At 39.8% G+C, this 12,724-nt stretch overlaps 1 pseudogene; it reads right to left on the minus strand.

The window, feature by feature from the left end:
* Positions 1 to 4,142: 4,142 nt before the first annotated feature.
* LOC143633169 (arogenate dehydratase 3 pseudogene) lies at positions 4,143 to 5,727 on the minus strand (annotated as a pseudogene).
* Positions 5,728 to 12,724: the final 6,997 nt, after the last annotated feature.

Genomic DNA, 12,724 nt, shown 5'->3' on the forward strand with positions numbered 1-12,724 from the left:
TTTGCCTTGAAGATCTGGAGACACTACCATTATGGTACTAAGTGTATCCTTTACACTGACCATAAAAGCCTTCAGCATATCTTTGATCAAAAGGAACTCAACATGAGGCAACGCCGATGGAACGAACTCATCAGCGATTACGATTGTGAGATCCGGTATCATCCTGGTAAGGCTAGTGTGGTAGCCGATGCGCTCAGCCGAAAACCCTGCCAGCTTAACTATATCTTGCCGCGCACGCAGCTTCACTTTGCGCCGATCCAAAGCAACCTTAAATCGCGCATTCGTGACGCGCAGCGCGCATCCATCAGTAATGGTAACCTTCGCGCCGAGTTAGCGTGTGGCGCGGAAGCGCATTTTGTGCCCAATTCGAGTGGAATTCTCTGCTATCTTAATCGCATCTGGATTCCCTTTGATGAGAATCTTCGCGCTGATATCCTGAGTGAGGCGCATAAATCTCGGTATTCTATTCATCCTGGCGCTGATAAGATGTACAAGGATTTGCGCATTACTTATTGGTGGCCCGGTATGAAAAAGGATATTGCTGTGTTCGTAGCTAAATGCCTGACTTGTTCTAAGGTAAAAGCTGAACACCAACGCCCATCTGGTTTGCTCGAACAACCAGAAATTCCTACGTGGAAATGGGAAAGTATAGCGATGGACTTTATTACCAAGTTACCTTTGACAGCAAGCAAACATGATAGCATTTGGGTAATAGTGGATCGTTTGACTAAGTCTGCTCACTTTCTGCCCATTCGTGAAAACTACCGTGTTGAGCAACTCGCGCAGCTTTATGTCAAGGAAATTGTCTGCCGCCATGGTACTCCTTTGAGCATCATATCCGATCGCGATGGCCGTTTTATATCCCGCTTTTGGAAATCTCTCCAATCTGCGCTAGGAACTCGCTTGGACATGAGTACTGCATATCATCCTCAGACTGACGGACAGTCTGAGCGAACTATTCAAACTCTTGAGGATATGCTCCGATCTTGTGTTCTTGATTTTGGAGGTAATTGGGATTCGCACCTGCCCTTGATCGAGTTCTCTTATAATAACAGCTATCATTCCAATATTGGTATGGCCCCATTTGAAGCACTTTACGGTCGTAAGTGCCGCTCCCCGATTTGTTGGAGCGAAGTGGGTGAAGCTCAAATCACAGGACCCGAACTTGTTCAAGAGACAACCGATAAAATCGCCAAGATCCGTGATCATCTGCTGACTGCCAGAAGCCGACAGAAGAGTTACGCAGATCGCAGGCGAAAGCCTCTCGAATTTCAAGTTGGTGATCTTGTTCTCCTCAAAGTGTCGCCCTGTAAAGGTGTTGTCCGCTTTGGGAAGAAAGGTAAGCTTGCTCCTCGTTATGTTGGTCCATTCAAGATTCTCGCGCGTGTGGGAAAAGTTGCCTACAGACTTGACCTGCCGCCCGCGCTCAGTAATGTGCATCCAACGTTCCATGTATCCAATCTCAAGAAATGTTTAGCTGACGAGAACCTTCACATTCCACTTGATGAAGTTCAAGTTGATGAATCTATGCATTTCGTTGAGAAGCCTGTTGAGATTATGGATCGCGAGGTTAAGCAAACCAAGCGCAGTCGCATCCCTATCGTGAAAGTTCGCTGGGAGTCCAAGCGCGGAGCCGAGTTTACATGGGAAAGGGAAGATCAAATGAAGATCAAGTACCCGCACCTGTTCTCTGCGCAACCTACTTCGAGATAAATTTCGGGACGAAATTTCTTAAAGTAGGGGAGACTGTGACATCTGCCCCGATCCGACCCGACCCAGGTACCCGTTTCTCTTATCCGATCTCTTTCTGTTATGATTTAATATTTATTTATACTTATATTTTACTAATAATATATAATTTCCTTCCCGCCTCTCCATCTCTTTCTTTCCGCCGTCCCGTCCCTCTTCTTCTCTCTTTCCGCCTTCTTTTCCCTCTTGTCGCCGTCCCGCCCTTAAGCCTTGTTTCCCTCTTTTTCTTCTAACTCTTTGCTTGTCCTTTGTTCCTTCCCGCCTAAGGTTGTCTGCGCAGCTCCACGCGCCAGACTCCTTACAAGGAAGCCTGCGTGAAGACCACCTGTTCCAGCGATACGCGAGACGAACTCTTCTCGCAGCGCGCTAAGAATTGTAATTCTTCTCGCAGCGCGCTAAGAATGGTAGTTCTTCCCGCGACGCGCTAAGGATTTGTAGTTCTTCTCGCACCGCGCTAAGAATCGTAGTTCATCCCACGACGTGCGAAGAATTATAGTTCCTCCCGCGGCGCGCTAAGAAATGTGATTCTTCCCGCGGCGCGCCTTAGCCTTCTCGCGCTAAGACTTATCTTTTCTTCTGTTTTATCCAGCCTGTTTGCTTTTGTGTTGTCTTATCCTCTGTGCTGTTGACCTGACCTATTTTATGTCTGAAAAGCCACTTTTGGCGCAGCATGCGCACCAACCCCATTGGTTGACAGAAAAAGTGACTGACATTATCTTTTGAGATCTGCTTTTCCATGCTTGACCAGTACCTTTATCTGACCCGCCCATGCCTGTTTACTGTTCCCTGTCAGCTTTCTCTTGTCCCCTGCAGCTGCCATATCTTTTGCTTTTGGAATCTTTTACTTTTTGGAGATCTTTTCCTCTTTTCTAGGGATTGTGTTCCCTAGGGTTTCCCTATAAATAACAATAATCTTATTTTTCCTAACACTACACACACAAAGCACTTAAACTCTCCTGTTCTCTCTTGCTCCTTGCCATTGTTCTTCCTCTGCCGTCTCCTCTCTCTTTGCCTCCGTCTTCCTCCCTGTTCTGCCCTGCTTTTCCGGTAATATATATTATATATAATAATTTATTTATTAATTATGCTAACTTATAATCAAGACTTAAAACAAATCATTAAAACAATAATCTTATTTATAGGATAACTTGTGCTTGTTTAAAGTTGGTTCTTGCTTTATCTTACACCGCATCGTTTATCACGTGAGTAATCTCGTACCTAATCCCTTTTTGCTTTTAATGTTTTGGGATGTTCATGTGTTCATACAAACTTAGAGTCTTAAACTGTTTATGAACTTTAGTCGCGCAGTATCCCATGTGTTGAGGACGTAGACTTGGCTGTTTATTTGTATGTGTGGATCATTAACCGTCTTGTCGGTCTATTCCGCAGTTCTCATGGTACCATTAGATGAACACGGGAGAACTATCGTTTATGATTTTTTCTTTTGTTTACACTTGCACAATCTTTCTTGTTTGTGAGCTCAATTGTGAGCACTGGCAGTCTATGAATCTTAGAGTTGGTCCCGATCAGATTACACCCTTGTTGAAAACCAGACATACACATGTTGCGCGCAGATTTATTGTTATCTATGTATTGTATTAAACTTGATTTCTCACCAACACGCAAGTGTTTGACGTTTATTTTAACACATGTTCAGGTTTGCTGTAGCTACATTTGGAGCTTGTGGACACGTAGGACGTTTTTACTTTTGGACCTAGATTAAAATGTATCAAGACAAGTTATTGTTGTTCGAATATTTTGCCTTATAATATATTGAATTATGTTGCTTTATGTTATCTTGTGTTTACTTTGCGCGTGCGCGAATGAATGTATTTATTAAATATTGACACCCAATAGTGTCACGAGTAATGAAACAATATGTGGCGCCCCGATGTATAATCCGCCTTTGGTCGGGGTGTTACACATGAGAATCATCATCCAAAGACACATTCATTCGGAGGAAATAATTGAGATTGTTCTGAATCTTTATGGTTGGATTAAATCTAGACCATCTCTTACAATGTGTTCCCGAGTTCATTTATAAAAAGAAAGATAAAGAAAAAAAAAGTTTTCTCATTTACTCTTTTATTTTGGCATCTTCTCTTTCTCATCAATTTTTTTCCTTTCAAATATTTTCAATTTGGAAAGATATAAATTCTCTTATTTTACTCTTAATTTTCTCTCCCCTCCTTTTTTATTTCCTTTAATAAAACTCGAGAACACCCCTTTTGTTTTCCTTCCTTAAATGAAACTCGGGAACACAACAATTTTTTTTTTCAATCCCTTATTTTCTTTATCTTTCCTTCTTTAAATGAAACTCGGGAAGATAGTGTTAAAGAGATTGGTTGGTTATGTATCTCAAAATATGATAACAATCCTGATTTATTTGGAGATATAACATATAAATTGATTATATGAATTATTGGTATATGAAAGCGCCATAAAAGAAAGAAAAAAAAAATACAAACTTGTGTACATCAACTGCATCAATATCAATATGAAATTATGAATATTGGATATTAATTAAACTCTCACATGAAAATCATATTAAGTTATTTACCCAAACATTACATTCCTTTTTCTTCAAAACCAATTCCAAACTAAAAAATAATAATAATAACTTAACAAGATCATGTAGATGGTGACCAAGGAGTCATATCCATGGGATAACTACCCAACACCCTCAAGAAAGAAGTAAACTCTTGCACCTCGGCCAATGCATTTTGCGCCCTAACATCACCCATTGAAGCTTCAAAATCAACATAAAACAAATACTCAAAATGCTTAGCCGTCCCCAAATTCTCATCCCCAACGACTCGAATCGGCCTGTTTCGATGCGGCCGGCTCTCAATTTTCGTCAAACTAATGTTCCGAAACGCAAACGCGGACAACACTTTAAACAAAACCGAAGTCCCTTTATCATGCGCGAACACAATACTCGTCTTAAACGGAATATCAGTCCTTGGTATAATCGGTTCACGCGCAAGCATTACAAACCGCGTCACATTATTCGAATCATCCTGAATCCCATCCGCCAAAATATTAAGTCCGTACAACTCAGCAGCACGTGCAGACGCTATTGCTGCAGTGTCGCGGAGATTATTCGCTGCAACAAACTCCGCAGCGCCCGCGGTATCGTCAACTGCTTCACGTGTGACATTTAAACCTAATTTCGTAAGCGTTAGCTCGCACTGAGCTAACGCTTGCGGATGACTAATCACTCGATTAATGTATTCTTTACGAACACCTGGTAGCGATAATAAGCAGTGATGAACTGGAAGTTGTACTTCACCGACTATATGAAGCCGGTGACGTAATAACAAATCGTAGTTACGGTGAATGCTTCCACCTAACGAGTTTTCCACCGGTAGAACCGCACGGTCAGCAATCCAAAGCTCAACGGCTTGAAACGCGACTTCGAATTGGTCACACGGAATAGCATCACAGTTCGGATAAGCTTTCCCGGCGGCGGCTTCACTGTACGCGCCGGGAACGCCTTGGTACGCGACTCGTAAAGTCGAGCCGTGAGCCGGTGCTGGTGACAGGTCAGCAATCGTTAACGGTTTTGGCAATTTGTCAATTGGAACTAGATCTAGAGTGCTGTGTCCGTTAACGCCGTTAACGACGGTTAACTTATCGGCTTCGCTTGGCTTATCTGTGTTCTGTTGTTGTGACTCGACTTTGCTGGCTAATATAGCGCATGAGCTTTGCCAGTCGGCTCGGCTCTTACCTATCCCGTTAACGAAGTTGTTGGATGAGAGGTTGGTGGCGTTAGCGGCGTCGAATGGGCTTGCGACACATTTAATGTGATTGAGCCGGTGGGAGTTAACGGTGTGTGACGGCGTTAACGGTATGGATTTGAAGGTGAGGTTTGATGGAGTGATACAGTGCATTTTGGAAATGGGAGGGAAGATGGAGGACTAAAAGTTAAAAAAGGAAAGAAAAAGAAAGATAATAATAATAAGGTATGAAGGCTTGTTGTTTGCAAGCTGAGAAGAAGTAGTGAAACATGTGGGGTTTTATATGTGTGGGTGTGGGTGTGGGTGTGGGTGTGGGTGTGGGTGTGGGTGTTTGAATGGGTGGGTCAAATCTCACACCTAACCCCTCTTTTCACCTTATTTCTTAATTTTCTTTTTTTATTATATTTCTAAATCATATATAAAATTATTATTTGTGAAATTATTATTGTAATAATTTAGTTCATGAACACGAGTTTGTGGTTTATGTATGGGTTGGATAGTGATTCGTTATATTTACTAACTTATTGTTTATCTATAACTCTTTTTGTGAGTGGAAATAAAAAAAATAACTGTAAAAACTAATTAAAAGTGTATTATTTAATTAATGAAGATAAATATAAGAATGAGATGTTAAGAGGTTTTTTAAGAGATAAATAACGTTAAAAGGTTAAAGCTATTTTCGATTAAAACATATGGATAGAGATAAGATATGGATAAAGATAAAGAATAAATTGTTTTTTAACGAAACTAGGTGGATAAAGATAAAGAATACAATGCATATTTAACATTTAATGCTACCTAGGAATTAGGGACATGTTAATGTAATTTTAGAAATAATAATATGTTAAAAAGCTATGACAATTGGATAATGATTTTATTTTATATATCATGGATAAAAGAGAATCAAAATATAAAAACATAAAGCCGTTAGACTAAATCTTTCTTCAAAGTTATTTAACAATCCTGAAAATGCTACTTGGATGCGAAATATATATAAATACAATTGTCTGGCAAGAAATAGTCAAGCCAATTTGTTACGAGCAGTGTAGAGAGAGAGAGAGAGAGTGAGAGAGAGAAACAAACAGAATTAGGTATCAATTTCATAGATGATCCCCAATTACAACAGAGTTAGGTATATAACGAACGTAACAGACTCGTCAACTATTTACAACACAGACCCTCACTGTTACTACATTGACACAACGACCCTTCCTACTTTCAACAATTACAAAAGAACCCTCTTATATTTTCTATTTCGTATCATTACACCCCGCCCAATTAAAGTCTTGACCTCAAGACTTAAATTCGGAAAAACGTAACTTGAATTCTGCAACATCTTCCCAAGTAGCCTCTGAAACTGGAAGCGAATGCCAATGAACCAAAACTTGCATTGAAGCCCGATGACCTTTTTTGTACACTAGTTGTTCTAGAATTGCAGCAGATTGAAACTTAAATCTTGGTTCAACAGGAATGGGAATAACCTGTTGAGGTGGCCCGTTTGCTCTTTTTAACAGTGAGACATGAAATGTGTGATGAACTTGAACATCATTTGGAAGATCCAATTTGTAAGCCACTGGACCCATTCTTTCAAGCACCAAAAATGGGCCATAGTACTTAGGAGACAATTTTGAAAATTTATTATATCTCATAGTAGATTGACAATAGGGATGGATCTTAACAAATACCCAATCACCAATGTAAAACACTCGTTCAGAACGATGTCGATCTGCCAATTGTTTCATTCTATTCTTAGCCCGAAGTAAAGACTGTTTAAGAATAGAAATCATTTCTTCCCTATCACAGCATAACTCATCGACTGCTGCCACTCTAGCATCTTTAGGAATATAAGGTATGAATAAGGGTGGTGCATACCCATATAAAGCCTGAAAAGGTGTCATATTGATGCTTGAATGATGGCTAGTGTTGTACCACCATTCCGCAAGGGATAACCATTTACACCAATCCTTCTCTTTACCCATAACCATACACCTCAAGTACGATTCTAAACATCTGTTTACAATTTCAGTTTGTCTGTCTGTCTGTGGATGGTAGGCAGTGGATAAAGCTAAGGTGACTCCATGTAACAGTGTGAATTCCTTCCAGAAGTTGCTCAGAAAAATTGGATCTCTATCCGAGACTATAGTGTCGGGCCACCCATGCAACTTAAACACATAGTCTAAAAAAACTTGAGCTACAATTGTGGTTGAATATGGATGGCTTAATGGAATGAAGTGAGCATACTTGGTAAGTCTATCCACCACTACAAAAATAGTGTCTTTACCTTGAGATTTTGGCAATCCACCAATGAAATCCATTGATATGTCTGAAAAGATGAATTTTGGAGTGTCAAGAGGTTGCAACAAACCGGGACTAGCCACATGTTCAGATTTAGATCTTTGGCAGACTTCACATTCTTTGATAAATTGTCTGACATGTTTAGAGACCCCTTTCCATGTAACAAAGTCTTTAATTCTCTGCAAGGTTGAATGGACACCTGAGTGACCAGCCATTGGTGTTGAATGACAAAGGGTAATTATGTCATTTTGCAGCCGATCATCTTTGCCCACCATTAAACTGTTACCTTTGATTAAGGTATGACCGGTCCATTTAAAATTTCTAACTAACTGCCCTTCTTTTAACCTTGCAATAATATTCTTGAGCTTCTCATCATTGGACCATGTAGCTTTAATTCTATCAAATAGGGATTCATCCAATGTAGACAAGGAGATAGCTAGAAGAGTGGACCCCTGTACTCTTGACAAGGCATCAGCAGCCAAATTTTCACAACCTTTTTTGTATGAAATTTCGTAATCATACCCCAACATTTTAGACAGCCAAACATGTTGCAGAGGTGTAGTGACCCTCTGATTAAGTAAAAACTTCAAACTTTTTTGATCAATTTTTATGATAAAATGACCCATGGATAAGTAATGATGCCACTGCTTGACTGCAAATAGGATGGCCATCAATTCTTTTTCGTAAACTGACCAAGTTAGTTGTTTTGGTGAGAGCGCTTTACTGATAAAGGCTATAGGATGCTGATGCTACATAAGAACTGCACCTATACCTTTCGCTGAGGCATCTGTTTCTAACACAAAGGGTAGGGTGAAATCTGGTAAAGGCAACACAGGTGGAGATATGAGAGCTTGTTTAAGTTGGTTAAACGACATAGTGGTTTCATTCGACCATTTAAAAGAATCTTTCTTAAGCAGATCAGTTAAGGGTTTTGCCAATATGCCAAAAGATTTGATAAATCTTCTGTAATACCCTGTAATTCCCAAAAAAAACCCCTCAATTGTTTAATGGATGAAGGTATAGGCCAAGCTTGAATTGCTTCTATCTTTTTAGGATCAGTTGAAACACCACAATTGGAAATTATGTGGCCTAAATACTCAACATTAGTGCCACCAAAACTGCACTTAGATTGTTTAGCATACAACTTATGCAACCGAAACAGTTGGAACACCTCCTCTAAATGTACCAAATGCTGATCCAAAGAGCTGCTATAGACCAAAATATCATCAAAAAACACTAGTACACTCTTCCTCAATAATTGATGAAATGTTGTGTTCATCAATCACTGAAATGTAGCAGGAGCGTTTGTGAGGCCAAATGGCATCACCAGAAACTCATAGTGTCCCTGACGAGTTCTGAAAGCGGTTTTATGGATATCAGCCTCATTCATTCTTATTTGATGGTACCCGGATCTAAGATCCAACTTAGAAAACACTTTCGCTCCCCCTAATTCATCAAATAGTTCCTCTATCAAAGGAATAGGGAATCTATTTTTTATAGTTGCATTGTTAAGCTTTCGATAATCAATGCATAGTCTCCAAGTATTGTCTTTTTTCTTAACCAAGACCACTGGAGCAGCAAAAGGACTAGAGCTATTTCTGATCACCCCTGTATCAAGCATTTCTTGAACAGATTGTTCAATGATATCTTTTTGCATTGCCTGATACCTATGACCTTTTTGATTAATAACCGTACCTTCATCTTGCAATGGTATTTTATGGTCACAATCCATATGGGGTGGTAAACCAGATGGAGTTTTGAAGATATCTTCATATTCTTGTAAGAGTGAATCCAACTTAGGTTCTACTATAGCATTTGTTATAGCAGCAGAGTGCTGGAACTGACTGTTTTGCCCTTCAGAAGTGTGCAGTTTAATACTCAGTAATTGAGCCTTAGAAACATCTCCTTTATGTAGCAATTCATGCATCTTTATGTTGGAACATAAAGAGACATTATTATTATCACAACCCTTAAGCTGATGATCTATACCATCAATCTTGAATTGCATGGTGAGATTTTTGAAATTCCACACAATATTGTCAAGATTGAGTAACCATTGCACACCCAAAACCATGTCATAGTTTTCAAGTGGAATAACAAATACATCAGCTCTGAACCACATACCTTGCATAGCCCATTGAAAATCCGGACAAATCTTAACACAGTCTAACTGATTTCCATTGGCTACCCCTACCGTCATACTCTTAATCTCTTTTAGAGGACAGTTCAGTTTTTTGGCTAAATTTTCATTGATAAAATTGTGTGTTGATCCAGAGTCGATTAATACATGGATTTGTCGTGTTCCTACAATAGCCATAACCCTCATGGTGGAATAGGAATGAATTCCTGATAGAGCATGAATAGAGATTTGAGGCTCTATATTGATGAGTTCACAAGGTGTAACAGGTTCATGTGTTTGAATGATCTCTTCGTCATTTCCTATTACTTCTAATACAAACAATTGTTTATTCCTACAATTGTGTGTTGGAGTGTATTTTTCATTACACCAAAAACACTCCCCTTTGGATCTCTTATTTTCCATTTCTTTACTAGATAATCTTCTGGTTGTTAATTTTTGGCTAGTAGGTGGAGTAGGAAGCAAGGGTAAATGGGAGGTGTGAATTGGTGGTTTGACAGTAGACAATGGTGTAGGGTTAAGGGTAGAACTGGAATTATTAAAAGGTTTGGCATAGGTTTTAGGCTGATATGAGACTTTTAAATTGGTTGCATTCTGCTTCTTGGCAAGCAAGTATGCTTCTTTCATGGTTTATGGATCAAACATGCCTATAGGACCTCCTATTTCAGGTTTTAATCCTTCAAGAAAAATACTAACAGCATATTCTTCAGCTATTGTAACCCTAAGCAAGTTTTCATCAAATTGGTCACAAAAATCTTCTAATAATCCGGTTTGGACGGTGGAAATGAGAATACCCATAGCATCATTGAAAAGAGTAGATGAAAAATGATGAGTAATGGTTCTTAAGTACTCAGACCAAGACACGGTAGCAATTTGTCTGTTTTTGATGAAATTATTATGCCACTTCATTGCTTTACCCTCCAAATTGATAACAGCATAACGTACCTTGTAATTTTCAGGAGTCTCATCGACATCAAAGAAATGTTCGCATTTACAGATCCAGTCCTCCACTTCCTCTGTACCGTTGAATTTGGGGAATTCGATTTTGCCTAATCGAAACAGTCTTTCTGTTCTTGAGTTATTGAAATTTTGATTCGCCGTCTGATCTGCATCTGGATTGCTTGTTGAATTGTTGTTGTTATTTACCAATTTGTCAAGAATTTGACGAATGTCGATGAATGACTGCTCAGCCTTCTCAACGAACGCGTCAAACTTCAACAACGATGTGTGATGATCTCTAAGGGTTTTATCGACTTCTGCTTGACTTCTTGTTGTCGTCATCGTGAATTGAATGAATACTGGTACGAATTGGAATTCCGGTGGAAAGAATTGAACTCCGGTGATCAGAATTCAGAGATAGAATCGAAAATCGGAATCGCGAGCCGAGGAATCAACTGCTTTGATACCAATGTTACGAGCAGTGTAGAAAGAGAGAGAGTGAGAGAGAGAAACAAACAGAATTAGGTATCAATTTCATAGATGATCCCCAATTACAACAGAGTTAAGTATACAACGAACGTAACAGACTCGTCAACTATTTACAACACATACCCTCACTGTTACCACATTGACACAACGACCCTTCCTACTTTCAACAATTACAAAAGAACCCTCTTATATTTTCTATTTCGTATCACAATTTGGTGCATATTAAGAACATTAATGTAAGTCATGAACCATGGTGAAAGCTTGGTAACACATTTTGTTTATTTGTTGTACAAGTATAAAGAAATAATGTCATCATACATAATCACTTGGTCTACATATATAGTTTATTGGACTTTGTTTTAAATCTAAAAATTAGAAAGGTTAACGCGTTACAATATTTGATCTTTTCAATATCATATTAATATATGAAGAGGTATATACCCGCCTCAACACCAATCAAGGCGGGTCAACCCACAAGATAAAGACATCAAGGCACAAAGCCAAAACCTAGGCGCACGGCGCATGCAAAACATGCTCAGGCATCATATGCTCGCGCATCACATATGCGCGCAGCGCATCAACGCGCGGCGCATATCACATGCTCTTGCACATCACATATGCTCGCGCGTCGCATATGCGCCCGGCGCACCATCGCGCGGCGCATATCACACGCTCGTCCATATCACACTTGCGCATGAAATATCTGCGCGTGAGAATAAAAAGAAGACTTCGCGCATCCTCAGGATGGGCGCATATCACACGTGCACATAATCAACCTCGTCCTTATCTAAATCAGGATTAGGGCAACCTTGATTGTGCACGTCAGACAATCTTCCAGAAGGCATCTTTTTAAGGAGTAAGAATATGCTGATGTTGACAACGGCCAAATGAAAGGTCGACAACTCAGCATGACACATGTGCTACCACGTGATTACAACCAACGAGAAAGCGCCAGGTGTCCCAGAGGACACATGGCGCAGTGCGGTTGGAGGAGGCCAACGAGGCTGAGCCCAACCAGTGGAAACCCTAGCACTATAAATACAGCATCAACTCCACTTTGATGACACATTCATTCACACTCAATCATTGACAGTTACAAGCAGTGATATCACATTCAATCATATTGAATTATATTCACTCACAGTCAGTTACAGAGAAAACACACAGTCACACAAATCAAGAGTATTCAGCGATTCAGCAATACTCTTGAGATTCACTTACATACAACATTATTATCTTCTCCAAAAGATACTGATTCTCACGCCGGAGGGTTACCCCAAAGAGGACCCCTCTGTCCCTTTCTGAGGGGTAAGTAACGGCGCTGTTCATTTTGTAGGTGGAAGAACTCGGATCCAGAAGAACCATCGGTGAAATA

The sequence above is a fragment of the Bidens hawaiensis genome, unplaced genomic scaffold (assembly GCF_021521415.1).
Source record: "Bidens hawaiensis isolate Kalapana, Puna unplaced genomic scaffold, B.hawaiensis_p1.1 tig00006617_1, whole genome shotgun sequence".
Classification (NCBI taxonomy): Eukaryota; Viridiplantae; Streptophyta; class Magnoliopsida; order Asterales; family Asteraceae; genus Bidens; species Bidens hawaiensis.